Source organism: Psittacula echo (genome assembly GCF_963264785.1).
Source record: "Psittacula echo genome assembly, chromosome: 5".
In the NCBI taxonomy this organism is placed as follows: domain Eukaryota; kingdom Metazoa; phylum Chordata; class Aves; order Psittaciformes; family Psittacidae; genus Psittacula; species Psittacula echo.
In genome coordinates, this window is record NC_137739.1 from 24,600,020 (window position 1) to 24,615,626 (window position 15,607).

The 15,607-nt window shown below is 40.9% G+C and overlaps 1 protein-coding gene across 8 annotated transcripts in view; it reads right to left on the reverse strand.

Annotated features, from left to right (window-relative positions):
* The window catches only part of LGR4 (leucine rich repeat containing G protein-coupled receptor 4), an 89,447-nt gene that overhangs the window by 62,474 nt on the left and 11,366 nt on the right, over window positions 1–15,607 (reverse strand). The gene's annotated exons all lie outside the window — the stretch shown is intronic.

Sequence of the window (15,607 nt, forward strand, 5' to 3'; positions counted from 1 at the left end):
TTTGTCAGTCAGGAATCGCATCCCAAACTGGATAGTTATGCTAACTAACTTCAGTAGTACAGCTCTGGACCTGTGGATTCTGCCCTGACATGAATAAAAATACTACTACTTACCATTGCTGACCCAAGAATATAAACTAATTAAAAATTAGCATATTTTTCTAATTTTCAAAGAAAAGGCATACAAGCAAATGAAATATTTCACAGAAACCTTCAGCCAAAATAACCCAATAGCCATCACTTGCCATAAGTAAGAGATCAAATAAGCACTTATTACTACTAAATTTCTTGAAAAGGTAAAGTTCTCTCTTTAATTTAACTCTGTTCTCAGTATTTACACAACTACACCTATTTAAAACTGAGTAGATTTTAATCACTAAACTGTCAAGAAAAAAACCCAGCACACTTAATGCAAAAGAACATTGCAAGTATTTACATGAAAAACAAAGACCTACCACATTACCTATCCAGCCCACACTCTTAGCAACAGAGATTAAGGCTTGTCATGTTTAATCATGTACATTGGATCAATTTTTTTATATAAATGCATCTAATGCATGTGTGATGGAAAAGGAAGAGAGCCACAAAAGGTAATCAAGTAATCCACCTGCATTTCTAGCCTGCTTGTAGACAGAAATAGTACATGCATCTTTCCAGCAATACGCATCTTATAGATTAACTCCAAGAAGAAAATTGGCTTGTGAACCCTTATCTCCCTCTATCTCCACAAAACAAACATGGGCACATTTTGACTTCATCATTGCTATCCTACAGGCATCCATTGCTACCCTCCAGCTCTTACCTAGAGGCCATAGGTCAAAGCAAAACCCTTTCTGATATATAAACCTATGTTGCAGTGAAGACAACTATAATGGATGCGAGGTGGACAAAGAATACCCCTCCCAACCTCCATTAATAAAAAGATCTGGTTTTTCTTGTTCTTGCTTGCTTCAAAGAAGTCCAGTTTCTTCTGCCTTGAAAGACTATGGGTTTTACTGAATCAGTAAACTGAGGCCAGTAAAACTTGCCATGCAGCTCAAAACCTGTCTCTAATATGGACACCTGAGTACTACCAACACCCTGTTTCTCTCATTACCAATCTCGTCATGTATTACAACCAACACAGCAATTTTTTCAACCTATCACCAGCAAAACTGTGGAGATACTGTTAAAGAATAACAGTAATAATGAACCCCATGAGAGTTGAGAGGGTAAAAAGGTTTTTTATTGAAACTAGCAAACCATTTCCTCTTTTCATTTTTAGTTACACCTATTATTCTCAATACTTAAGCAACCAGAAATGAGATAGTGCTCTCTAATTATTCTGTCAGATCCCATGATAAACACCAACACATCTTATATCCACTATCAAATCTGAAAAGTATAAAGCAGACTTAATAATTTAGCTTCTAGTTGAGGGACAAGTAATCCAGCAATGGATCAGAGACCAGAGCTTTATGAGACTACCTTAAAAATAAAAGATGAGAAGACACTTAGAACATGATCACTTTTTGTCTGTGCTTTAACAAACATCAGGATATAATGAAGAATGCAGTATAATTTAAAAACATATATGGCTTTGTCATGTTCAAAAGAGTTTATTTTTTCCACATACATGAAGACTCTTGAATTTACAAATATATTTACAGGCTGTGTAATAATAAGGTCATTATTCCATCTTAATAATAGCACTGAATATTCAGAGGTCAAGGACAAATGGAACCTTTGGCTACTTTTCATTATATTTACCACTAAATAGCTAAATAAGAACAATTTTTATTTACATTTTTTTCTACCAGGTTTACAGTTTACCTACAGTAAACTTGGTAGAGAAGGAAGCATCCCCATCCCTTTGACATATTATATTGTATTTTGTGTAGCGTACAGGTTGATTAAAGTTGCAGAAGACAAAGCTTTTAGAACTAATTCTGTACTACTCATTCCAAGAAATGCTCAGTCTTACCTTCTCTAACTACCATCAACTTAAAATTATTTTAACAATTTATTTATCCACTTTAGTCCTGCTGGTCTTTACTATTCCTGTTTTGTTTTCTTTCCCCCATGCTATGCATTAGGAAGAACAGCATTAGGAGCAACCAGAAGGATATAATCCTGAGAAATTTCCACAGGATTAAATATGTATTTCTTTGCTATCACAGGAGCAATCAGTCTGGCAGCATTGCATCACATTCATCTCGTAAGGAGTTACTCTCTTTTGACATTTAAATAGTGTCTGACTAAACAACAGCTGCTAGTAGAAACGGTAGAATTAATGGATGCCATTTGCTAAAGTCAATGCCCTTTCCTTTTTAGCTGTCTTGCCCCATTAGAGTACCATGATGCAGCGTTAACTAGTGCTTTTCTGCAGAACTCACACCACCTTCAGCAAAGGGAGAAATGTTTAGAGCTTGCTAATGCAGTACATCTAGCAGCTGAGTTTCAGCAAACTGAAGTTTAACATGCTATGCAAAAGGTATAAATTACGCTTCCAAGACAGCTCCAGGCACTGCCTTGTTTGGAGTTGCTTACTGAGTAGCTACGTTTCTCCAAACACACTAACGTGCAGAAGGGTAAAGGGCAGTGAAGGTAATTATTGGAAGGAAATCTCTCCCCAGGCCAGAAAAGAATAATTAAGCTTGTGCATGTTAAATCACATAGGGGAAGTGAACACTGAAGTAATCGAGTGTAAGCAAGACCTATCTGTGATCTTCTTGAAAGGAAATTAAGGAAGGTGGTAATTTAAAGCAGGACTGTTTAGACAACACAAACGAAGTACCCCCAAACTTCATTCAGAGTTCTTTGTATAAATGTGAGTTCTTTGTATAAACATACATGTTTCCCCTACATACTCACATGCATAGCACCCCCACAGCAGAGACAACTTCCAGTAACCCAGTAATTAAATGAGTGTGCTGAAACCTAAAGCAGCTCGACTGCATTCTGCAAGCCTGGATCCAACATAGTTACCTATTGCTCATTAATCTCTCTGCAGATAAACAGCAAAAAATGCTTAAAGTACGACCAAGATTTTCAGCTTTTAAGATGCCTCTTATGCTTCAACTGCAAAGGTGGTTCGGAATCTACCCCAGCTAAATGAATGCAACATACAGGAATAAGTGCTATGAGTTCCTAGTCTAGTCCTTCCTTAAAAGCCCTGGGCTATTGTGTGAAAACTTAATGAAAGTCACTTGCACAACCCTGAAAAGCTGGTGAAGAAGAAAAGCTATAACAGAATCTTCTCCCCCTGGGCTTCTGAGTTGCCTGTCTGGGGAAAAGAACCTAAGACATGAGCCATGCACTGTTGCTGTTGACAAGATGGCAGCAGAACAGGGGCTGTTTGTGGTTTTAATTGCACACATTCTTGGCTGATACTTGCTGAAGCTTCTTGGATGACCTGATATATTCTGTTGAAATATACTATGTACTAACTGCTTTTAAAATATAAAGCAAATACAGAGCAATATTCTGTATTTCTACCGTCTGAGACACTTCAGGGGACAGCTAAACCAAAAAGAGACTACTTCATAATGGCAGGTTAAAAAGCAAATCCATTTAAGTCCACACTGGTGTGCCTGAACTCCAAAAGGAGAAAACCAAAATCCGTAATGTAGGCAGAGGTTAAGGCTTTCCCAGTAATTTGGCAAATAGGAACTCTTAAGAGATCTGCTATCAGCCTCCAAAGACGCATTTGCTAGCAGTGCTCTGCTGTGAGAACCCTTCTGCCTCCTTTACCAAACCTTAAAACTTTGCAACTTATCTCTCAACCCATTCAGCAAAGCCCTTAGATTAACTTTTAAGGCTGGATATACAAACAGACTTCCATCTATGTACAACAGAGCTAAAGAACAGTGTCTGGGCAGCAAACCTCACCATTATCAGACATAAGGCTTGCACTGCAATGCAAACAGATGGCAGGGCTCAAATCCCCAAGTAGGGTGTTACTACTCAATGGGTTTTCCTTCTTTAAATCAGACACGCAAAAGGACTTTGTCCTTTTGCAAAGGACATGCAAAGTAATACTGGAAACGGTCATACGTAAAATACCTCTGTAATTTCACTACTGATTCACACTGTGGTTCACCTATTCTTTTAAAATCAGAAGCCACTTATCAATTTGACATCGTAATTTAAGGACACCGGCAATTAAAACATACTTCGTACTTTGGATGAATGACCATAGGCACTACACACTTCTTGTCCTTCTCTACAACATCATGATGCAGAACTAATGTACTGTCTTTCAAAAGAAGGTGGGGGGGGGGGGAAGAGAGAGAGGGGGTTGATAAATGTACATGTATCTTGACCACTTCGTAGAAATCTCAGTTTCCCCAGTACCTCTACAGTGTGAAACACCAAGCAGGGACTGGTCACACAGGAGCTATCAGTGCAACTCCTGTGTTCAACTAGGCCTGTTGAAGAGCAGTACTCTGGAATAGGAATAAATCCTCAGTAATGCAGTAATTCCAGAATGCTGCAACAGGGCAGGAAAAACACCCAAATTCTTATTTAAAGAAAAATACCAGCTAAAGCTCAGGATAGTACCTGTTACCTATTTAGCCGTCCAATGGAACCAACCCCATGCAGGTGACTCTATATCCATTTTTGCCATGACTAATATTTACTACTCCAAGATTGTAGAAAAAAGATCAAAGTCCAGCTGTACTCTGAACAAATGGGGCAGGGGGGGAGGGGTGACAGACTCCAGCCAGCATAACATGGTTTTACCAGACACAGCAAAACAGACACATGCACAAATGTTTGACAATTTGCACAGGATTCTATGAAACAGACTCATGTTTTGTAGAATGTTCATGGAGGAAGATTTTGTACTGTCATGGTATGGCAGAATTTCCCAACTTGGTGATCACTTGCACATTACTTATCATTTGAAGCATCTGCTTCTATCCTATCTATTGTGGTAACAAAGCTTACATGGGCAAAAAATTACTAGTCTGGCACAGCCATTAAGAGAGCAAACAGTCAAGGATCAAACTGCACAAAGCTCCCCCAGCCTTCCCAAATGTCTTATCCAGAAAAGCCCAAAGGGCCACAGCAGTTCCATACTAACTGCAGACGAGGAGTGAGCCCCAAGCTGTATCTTCTGCCAGGCACTCTAAGGACAGAGATGAAACAGAAGCTGTCTATTCCCATGGAAAATGCCATAGGACAAAGCAATTTGCTCAGCAAAGTGACCTACAATATCAATCTGACTAATAATAAATCAAATCAGACTGGACATCAAATTTGCTGAGCCAAATTCACTGGGAAAACAGCATTAAGAAAGAATATTTTTATGTTTATCTTATCATGCCACTATTCTCTATTCCTCACGGCACTGAATCAGCTGAGACCAGGTGATGCACTATGCCTGCAGGAAATGGGTAATATATTTGGCAAAATAAATATCCAAGGTATTTGGAAATAGGCATCAATCTCATCTAAGTTAGACCAGTTAGTTATTAGGGCAAAAAAAATATCTTATGTGAATGAGGAAAAAATGGCACAATTACTTCAGAGTTGAAAAATACATGTATCTTATTTTAAGGAGGAAAAACTGGCCTTGCTGCACAAATGCAGAGGCTTCTGCTGAAACATTAAACAACTGCCATTTATTATTCTCAAACCATATCAAAACCCTGCTTAGAACTCCTAAACATCAAGATACTGTACATTTTTGGTATGGAAACCAGAGACCTGTCTTTTCAGGAAGCAGGTTAAAAAAACCAGGATGCAAACAAACTAGTTGAAAATGACATGTCAGGCAAGTCAACTCTAAATAAATGATTGACTTGGATATTGAAGAAATTTAATGCCTCCACTAAACACTTAGTGCAGAGCCAGCAGATTTGCCCTTGGAAAAGACATAGATTTTTCTACATCTAGCAAGACTCATACTAGTTCTGTAAAATATTAACAGTTTGGTCAATATTAGCACATATCTTCTTTTTCTTTTTCCCTTTTTTTTTTTAATTTTCTTTTTTTTAATTTTTTTTATTTTTAAACCCAAATGTTAAAAAGAAAAGCAGCAAAAAAAGTACCTAAAGGCAGAAGCCTGTTCAGGTCCAAATCATCAGCAACTACATTCTCCAAATAGGGCCCCTTACACAGGACCATATCCTTTTCTCTCCCAGCTCAGTTTCCCCCCCTCTTAACTCCATAAAGACCACCACAACCCCAAGGAGACACCCAGAGGAAACACAGCAGGGTGAGAGCTGCCTGAGCGAAACACAACTAAAAAAGATGAACAAGGAGTTTGCAGATTGCTGCTGGCAGCAGCTTTTCAAAATTCCCTTAAAGAATGTTTAAGTTTGGCCATAACTGCATCAATCTTCCCAACAGCGTGGGGCTCCCTTCAGTAGGTTCAAGGGCTCCTAACTTGCTGGAGCAGCTCAGAGAGCACTGAGAGCAACAAAGCACGTTGTCCAATCTGAGCAATGTTTCCCCTGGTTAAAAATACATTTTTAGGCTCTCAAACACAGTACCTGAAAAAGAAGATGGCTCCTTCATAAATTTTAGGTGCAAGAAGCAAATGAAGGCCAGATCCACCAGTTCTGCCAAGTGAGGAGCATGAGGTTTCCCCACAGAAAGACCCATTGCCCCAAAAAGAGAGGCCTGCACACTGAAGTCTCTTCGCTTTTCCAAATGAACTACCTATACCCGCTACTGTTCCGGAAAAACAGGATTCAGAAAAATAGCAAGGGTTATTTTAAAAACATATGAAATAGAATTTTACAAAGGACAGACAGGACACTCCTTAGGTGAAATTTTCGTAACAAAGAAAGGACTGAAGCTAGACACCATCAAGTCCTTTTAACAAGGCATGCAGCAGCAAAGCTTTCCTCAGCATCCTCTCCTGACCTGCACTATTCTCTCCTCCAAGACAGTGCTGCAACAGGAGCAAACCATCCATGCTTTCCTGTCACAAGCCCGAAGCCTTGAATGGGGAAAAACAAACTCTCATTTTCAAGCTAACACCCACAGTGTCTGGATTACAAGGAGAGCTAGTCCCATTTTGTGCTCTGAAAGGGAATGTAATGGGCATAGGGGGACAGAGACCCCAAGGCACGTTCCAGAGGGACCCTTGCATCTGCGCTCACAACTTCCGCACCTACTGAACACCAAATGCCAGCCACCACAGTATTCAGATGGTTAACAAAAAACATAGAACCATAGAATGGTTTGGGTTGGAAGGGATCTTAAAGCTCATTTAGTTCCAAACCCCCTTCTGGAACACTTTCCACTAGACATCGCTCAGTACCATGTAGAAGAAAGAAAGGCGACCATGGTGAACTCTGCTGCCTGGTCACATTATTAATGCTGCAATGCCGAAAGAGCTTTGCTCTACATCCACGATTCCAGTCCCACAGCAAAGCATGATGCCCTTAGCAAGAGCATTTTGAGGGCTCACAGCAAACCCTGTGGCTAGCTTACCATTCTACCATGAAGTTTGAAGCCCCCAGCCCTCTGCCCTTGCAAAGACAGGAATGAAATATTCCATATGTTTCCTTTGTCAGAGACATGCCTATTGAAAGCACAGCCATGCCGCTCTCCCTGCTGGGGCACCGGGTCAGGCTATTCATCTGTAACCATGCAGATGTCAAGAAGGTAATGGGAAAACTCCCAAACAAAAACACATTTTCACAGAACAAGGTTCTAAAATACACAACTGTGTTTGCAGCATTATTAAGCTAAATTAAACAGGTTTAGGCCTCCCCTGCATACCTCTGAAATTGCACATCCATTTATGATTCACTGCTAATTGTGTACCAGTTAAAACTCCAAACACATTTGCTCAAAAAGTTTAGGGTGAAAAAAGTCCTTGCAAGACCTAGCATTCCTTCAGGATTGGATGGGGAGAGGAAAGGAAGTACACTACTAAAAAAAAGGTCTTTATGTTTTAGTAAGAGAAAGCTCAACTGAGAGCTGCAAATACAGCTGTTTCCTCTCTGAAGGCTGACTGCTCAGGGTACTCTTCAAAAAGTTCTCTACAACTTCATTTGACTTCACATTTATTTCATCTTTTCCTCAAGATAAAAAATTAGCACTTCCTCTCTTGCAGAAAAAAGAATAAAATCTCTTCTGCCCCAAAGAGAGCCGCTTCTGCATAACTTCTATACCTTCTTCCAGACAACCTTGATGGTTTGAGGCTCCTCCTGCATTTTTAATGCAAAGCTTACACAAATTAGTTACTATATTAAAAAAAAAAAAAGCTATAGTTCTTAACCTTTGTGACAGTTTTCCTACCCCTGAAGAGAAAAATTAGCTATTATGTTTTGATCTGAAGAAAACATTAAAATCAGACTCAAAATTTACTTCAATGTTATCTTCACTGCACCAGAATCTTGAGGCCAAGTTGTCAAAAATCAGCAGCCATTGTCTGAATTAACAAAGTTATAAAACAAGATTTTTAATTACATGTGTATTTATCAATATTAGACTTAAAAAACATCAACAACAACAAGAAAAAAAAAAAACACTGATGTACTCTGAGCATCAGATTTCAACCACAGACTTTATATACTTTATAGTTACCTCCTGTTATACCAAACAAACTTCTGGCTACATCCAAAACTGCTATCACTTGAGAAACATGAGAATCTTTCTTCAGTAGTGAAAAAATGTATTGCTCTTATCTTCCACATACTCATGACTTTACAGGTTTCCCTAATGAATTGTATTCATCAAAAATAAATGCAAAAAGCACACAAGAGAAGCCTAAGGAATTTATTTTTATTTCTGTAATGCTATGTTTAAAACATTATCATACTGATTGACATGATGTGTAATGCTATCAGTTAGCTGTTACGTATTCAAATTCAGCAGTCATTTTCAGACACCTACTTTAAGCTGTTGTTTCTGAGACAGTCCCCTCTGTTGTTTTGTAAAAGATGCATATCATTACTGATGTTAGTTGACTGGTTTATGCAGAATGGGCTTTCAAATCCAGGGAGAAGCTGAAATACAGATTTCCCCTAATCTTTCAGCAACAGCAGTATGTTTCTGGAAAATGGAAAGTTCTGACATTGTCACAAGCCTTTTAACACTTAAATCATTCAACAGTAAAAGAAAATGGATTCTGCTATTTCAGCTATACATTTTGAAACAAATAACATCAGATTTGTAAACTTCCAATTTCAGTGAAACTCTGACAGCTGCAGTATCTAAGCACTTCAAAAGAAAAAAAAAAGCAAGAAGTCAATTGTTTTGTCAGGTTGATCACATGCTGTTTCTGCATGATTTAATTACACTTTCCAGGCACTCATACATTTAATGATAGATGCTTCTCATTGGGACATATCAGCTTTATTTGGAACACAAAAGTGAATAAATCTGGGCCTGACTCTGAAACAAGGGATTTCAAAGATGTTTATAGTGAGGTCAGTTATTCATATAGTAACCTCAAGATCTTCCTCTCTTCTGCTGTGCCACCCATCGCTGCATGCAGCTCTACATCAACTGAACCAGCTGCCCATCTATCAGCAAAGGAAACACTAACAGCTACCTCCACATTTCTGAAAGGGCTGTGCAGGGCAAGCCAGCGGTGGGAAAGCTTCAAGAACCAACATCACATGACCAGAAATCTCTTTTCAGACCAAAGTTTGAGAACATCTTATCAGAAAACTGCAGCTGTACCTGAAAGGCAGGTATGGGAAACCACAGAAGAGTATTCTCCTACAACAAAACCCTAGGTCACTACGGCAGCAGATGGCGAATTTACCAGGTGGGGAGGATGCCCAGGGACCATTAACCCATGAAATCCTGTTCATACCTCTGTTGGCAAACATCTCAGAACATTTAAATCTCTGTTGCTTCAGTTTACAGGCTTCTTGAGATAGAGATGGCTTCTTCTCTTACCCTCTCTCATGTACCCTTTCCCACCTTTGTCTCCTATTTCTAGGATCATACAGATCTCTGTAATTCTTCCTCAAGCTATTTTTGACTTTCTGCTTCTTCTGTAAAGAACTCCAAAACCACAACTCGGCAGCACAGAGCTGCTGCCTGAAACACATTCATCCCTTAATAGAATAACTGCTGGCCATGAAGTCCCATGCGGCCATGCTGAAGCTAACCAGCCCCATCCATTTCACTCCCTTGCTTGTTTGCAAAACAAGGAGCAGGCAAACCTGAGCTGCTGGCAAATCCTCCATAACATAAATACAACATCATCTCCTGCCCATTCCCAACAGGAGGGCCACCTTTAGGAAGAAGCTTTTAGGAAAAGCACAAGGGTGGCTGAGAGAAGGGTCTCAGACACTCAGAGACACTCCTGAAGCTCTGCAGCTCCCAGGCTCTCTAAAATGAGACATGGGTGCTCAGCCCTTCTGAAATCTAGGCCAGTAATTTTCTCTGGGTAAATAAGAGCTTGCGTTCTGCAAAAATTGCTGGCTTAGATGTAGAATACAAAACAAATAAAGATCCTTGCGGAGGAGGTTTCTCTGGGTTTTGTTTTGTTTTTCAGTCCTTATATTACAGTTTCCATATTTTCCATCTCAAGCAGATAGTTATTAGTAAATTCCTCTCAAGAACTGAAAAGGTAATTATTTACTAGCATAAACTTGCTCACATTAAAGTCCAACTTTTTTTTTCCACGCTGAAGAATCGTCTTAGCATTTATTCCCCAAAGTCACACTTAGGAGCCTCTGCCAGGAAGCATCAAACAAGAAATGTCATATTGCTGATACAAATGCTCAACATACAAAATAAAAGCCAAATACCTGACAAATTACATGCTACAGCAGGGCACTGGGGTTTTTCAGGGGAGGGATAAAAGAAAAGGAGGAAAACACCAAATTTTCTGCCAACAAAGAAGATTAAAAGGGTAAAAAACATTTAACAAACTTTGAAACAACAAACACTTCACTTTTCTGTGCACTACCTAAGAGCATCTACTTGTTTACAAGACTGACTGACAAATCAGACAGTTTGATATTAATCATAAAGAATCCAGTCTTTGAATGAAAGCTGCTGGAGAGACTGCCACTGGGCGCTGGATGCTGTATCAAACAAGTCCCCCTTCCAGCCTGTGGGATTGCACAGGCATGTACAAATGCAACAGCATTTCTGCCAACTAACAGGAATATTCCCATTAAAATGATGTGACCGTGTCTTTTCAAAGCGAGTATGGGAAATATGCTTTTAAAAAGCCAGAATAAGCCTCTTATTACTTGCCACCCCATCACCACCATGTGGCATAAGCAAGCGAAAAACTCAACGGTGTCACTGTAAAACCTTCAAACCTCTAATTAGATAAGGCTTTTCTATCTCAGGAGGACTGCAATTATTCCACATTTTCCAGACTCAAGGTCATGTCTGGACATCTTTAATTTTCACCATAATAACTCTGCTAGACAGCCTTCATAAAACCTCAGCCATGTCCTTTCTTGTGCTTATCTGAGCAGAGCAGGATGCTAAATATCTGTGAGTTTGTATCAGACACATTAGAAGAAGACATCTCACATCCACCTACTGCATTTCATCATCATCCTACAAAAAACAAAAGTGCCAGATGAAAAGACAAATAACAAAATGCACAAGCTCTGCTGAGTCCAAACAGAACCATACCATTTTTGCTATTGATACATAAACAGAGCAGGACATGAAATGCTAACGTGAAACAGTGTAGATATTTCCAGACAGCAAGCACACTGCAAAAAAAACCCAAACAAACAAAAAAAAACCAAAAACCCCAGAGAATCAAGTCTCTGTGACTGCTGAAGTAATCTGTGGTATTGAAACACACAAAAGAAGGGGCCTTCTAGGCTGCCACATCTTGATCTTACAGATCTTGTGCGTAACACAGCACACAGGAAGACAGCCAGTATTAGGTTAAAGGAGAAAAAAAAAAAACAAAACAAAAACAAAAACAAAAAGACCAAGATGACCGTTTCAGACTGAAGTTCTATCCTCTAAAGCAGCCAGGGCTCATAAGCCTGCCTTTCACAACTCAAAGTAAAATTAAAGCACGGGACCCTGCCGCTCCCTAAAAATACAAGCAAGAAGCACTAGAAGGGAAATCACCTGTACTGTTTCTACCTTTCAAGCCCAAAATACAACAGCAGGCACTGAGAATGGACTACATTCCTCATGATTGTCAGGCAAGCCCCTAAAACAGCCAGGTCCATATAAGATGCCTCTGAAGTCACCAGTCAGAATTATCTGCTTTTCATCTCCTGCACAAGACTATTAAACCTCTAAAACTGCAATTTGAGTTCTTAAACTGACACCCATGAGAAACACAAGTACAAGTATGCCTTACCATAACTGTCTTCCACTAAAATGGATGTTTTCTAGCACGTGGCATGTGAAATATCATAGCAGAGATCAGGCGTGTACTGCATTGGTTAAAAAACCCAAACAAACAACATTTTCACATTCTTGCACAGGCATCTCAACTTGCTAGACAACAATTATTTTGCAACAAAGCAAAATCACAACCTTCATAAACAGAAAAACAGGCAGCTGGTAATTAAGAGTTACATAAACACCTACCGAAATTATACAGAACAAATGGCCGCCTACAGTAAAAGTATCAAGAAATTATCCATGGTCATGTCCTCCTGCCTCCCTCCCATCCCATCCCATCCCCTCCAGCCCCTCACAGTGCCCGGATCTAGTGCTGACACCTCTCTCCTGTCTATCTCCCCAAAATCTCTCCACCAAGATGACTGTGGTTGGGATGACGTACTCACCTTGTTCATTCAAATTCTATCTCTCAAAGCGCACTGATGACTCAAAAGTAATGAGCTATAGATGCCGTCTTTCCAAGATGCTTGGTCTGATGCAACTACCCTCATGTAACCATGCTGCACATCAGTAACCATATAACCATGGATCCCCCTGCTATCACCTCAGTCCTCCTCCCCCTGCACCCAGCATCACAGTTGCAGTATCTTTTGCCAGGTATGAATGGAGTGGATTTAATGTACATTCCACAAAAAAAGACAACACCTGTTGTGTTTGAAGAAGCTTTCAAACGACTGCAGTAAGCAAAGAATGAGCAGCGAAGCAGTCAAGAGGTGAGGAATGGGAAATAAAGAAAGAGAGGGGGAACCTGAAAGGAGATGCTTCTGAGGCTCTACAGAAGTCATTGCCTGACCATTCATGGCAGTCCGGGAAACATGGCTGTGTTTTCAAAATACACCTTTGGAAGTTATGTTAAATTATTAAAATTCATGTGAATAAATTAAGACTGCGGGAAAACAGACATAAGAATTAAATACCAACCCCCTTCCACAGTTCTCAACTGCCTCAAAATTCATTCACTGCCAACTTGGGTCAACAGTGAGCTAATTTCTTTTCAGTTGCTCTCTCCTGGCCAACACAGAAAAGCAGGCACAACATTTCTTTAATATCACAGAACATCGCCTGTAACACTCTTCCAGCCATCTCTGCTGTGCTGTGGACTCACTGCTGCTACGGCTATAATCAAAAAAAAGCCCTGTAGCAATGCTAAGGGGATTTCCTAGCATCATTATGTTGCCTGACACAAAGCATAGCAAAGCTTTCTTCTCTTCACATAGCTAAGACACTTTGCCATGACAAACAGGTCAGCTGCGGGGGGGGGGGGGGGGGGTGGGGGTGGGGGTGGGGGTGGGTGTTTATGTTATTTTCTTTTTTTTTTGCCCCTCCTCACAAGCCAACTCAGCTTCTCTGACAAAACTGTACATTGCTCAGGCCAAGCAGGTCTGAAATGAGCTTTTTATTGCCTACAAAACTGTTTTCTCTATATCCTAAACTTCCAGTGGCCTCACTACAACAGAGACAGACTATTCAAGCACAGAAGTGCCAAGAAGTCACCCTTTTTTTTTTCCTTCTGTAAATAAGGGAACAGAACTAAACACAAGTGGGGACCAAGAGTTTCCTTCACTGCCACAGAACAAGATAGCTGGAAAGTTTCTGCTCAGGTTTAAGGGGCATAAAACCAACAGCGACACAAATCTATCATGAAATACGCTGAAGCATAAGATCTCCTCTTACTTTTACCAAAAGACTTCAGTTGGCTTTGGGAAATTTACCTGGAACTTTCAAACTGAAACTCTTCAGCGATCTTATCTCTAATGGGTGTTGGCTATGACAACTTGTACCATTAGACAAGGAATGCCATGTTGCAGGCACGCAGAGATGTACTGAGCCCATTTTTACAAGACAGCCAGACAACATAGTAGCCATAAAACCTGGCACTTAAATGCGGCTTTTACCAGATAGGTTTCAAGTACTTGATGAAATTGGGTAACTTTCCTGTTTTGTTTGTGAAGAGAAGACAATTTACCAGCGAATCCAAGGCTTCATGACATCAACTCCCGACTTCCTACCCCACACACTCCCAAAACACCATTTCTGCCACAGAAAAACCACCACGAAGTCAGTTCCCAACAACACAGCACAGGCACAGAAAGGAACAAAGTATTTCAGCACAGGTAACAATCAAGACCCACAACTTTTGCCATTCATCAGGTACTACACAAGCAAAAGGCTCGGTAACCTTTCCCCACCCAGCTTGAGCAACTAAAAGAGAAAAAAAAAAAAAAAAAAAAAAAAAGAAAAGAAAAAAAAAATGCAAACAGGTAGGAGGAATTGGAAACCTGCTCAGTAAACAAAACATCCAGTAACTAAGAATCAGGCTCTCTTTGCATATTAAGTGTAGGCAAACAAAGAGGGGGGAGGGGGAAAAAAAGTGACATTTTCGTAGGCATATGCCGCTGCTGTATTTTGACAACACGGCAGGCTCACTACCGATGTGAGCCCATGTGCTGTCGCTTGCTGGGGTACACTCTGTGCTGTATGCTGTTAAGCTTTAGCAATAACAGACCTGACCACTGGCCCATATAAGGCCTCGCTCCAAATCTTTGCTGAGAAGCGGGGCAAGACTGACAGGTTTTATTGTGAAACTTAACAGGTTTGTGGATTAGCAAAGCTACCACATTGAAAGTTGCAAATCCCTCTCTGGTCATGTCGCTACAAAACAGAGTGTTCATTCCTCAATTAAAATCGTTATCACTGAAGTTACCAAAACTCAACGCAAAATCCACCAGGTTGTGCCTGCTTTACAGTACCATCACAGGATACCGGAGAAAGGGTTTTCAGAGTTTGTATTTTTCTCTAGCCACAAAGGAAACTCAACAAAGCCCCCGACGCTTGTTTACGCTGGGCTTTTTTTCCAAGGTTCAGCTGTGCATAGACACTGGAAGGTTTTGTAACAGCAAAGGCATCCTTATTTAACTGATTCACGCATGCTGAGGGGTGGAAACGCCTTGACTTTGGGGAGCAGATCAGCTAGCCTGGGAGCTGGTTTCTGGAGAAAACTGAAGAGAAAGGCGCTGCAGTGCGAGGACATAGCACAGAGGCACACACACGTGCAGGCAGCCGCTCGCCTGCCTTAAGACGGCACCAGGAGCCCATCGAATCCTACGGGAGCTCCCCCTCCGCCGGCACAGGCTCCCCTCGCCAACCCTCCCAGCCTTTTAAACCTCCGAGAGGCCAGGCCGGGCCCGCGCGGGGCAGCGGCCGGGCCCAGGTGCCGCCTCAGGCCCCGTCGCCCTCACCTGCCCCTGCGACCGGCCCAGCGAGCCCCGCCGCTGCCCACAGGCGGCCCCCCGCGGGCCGGGCCT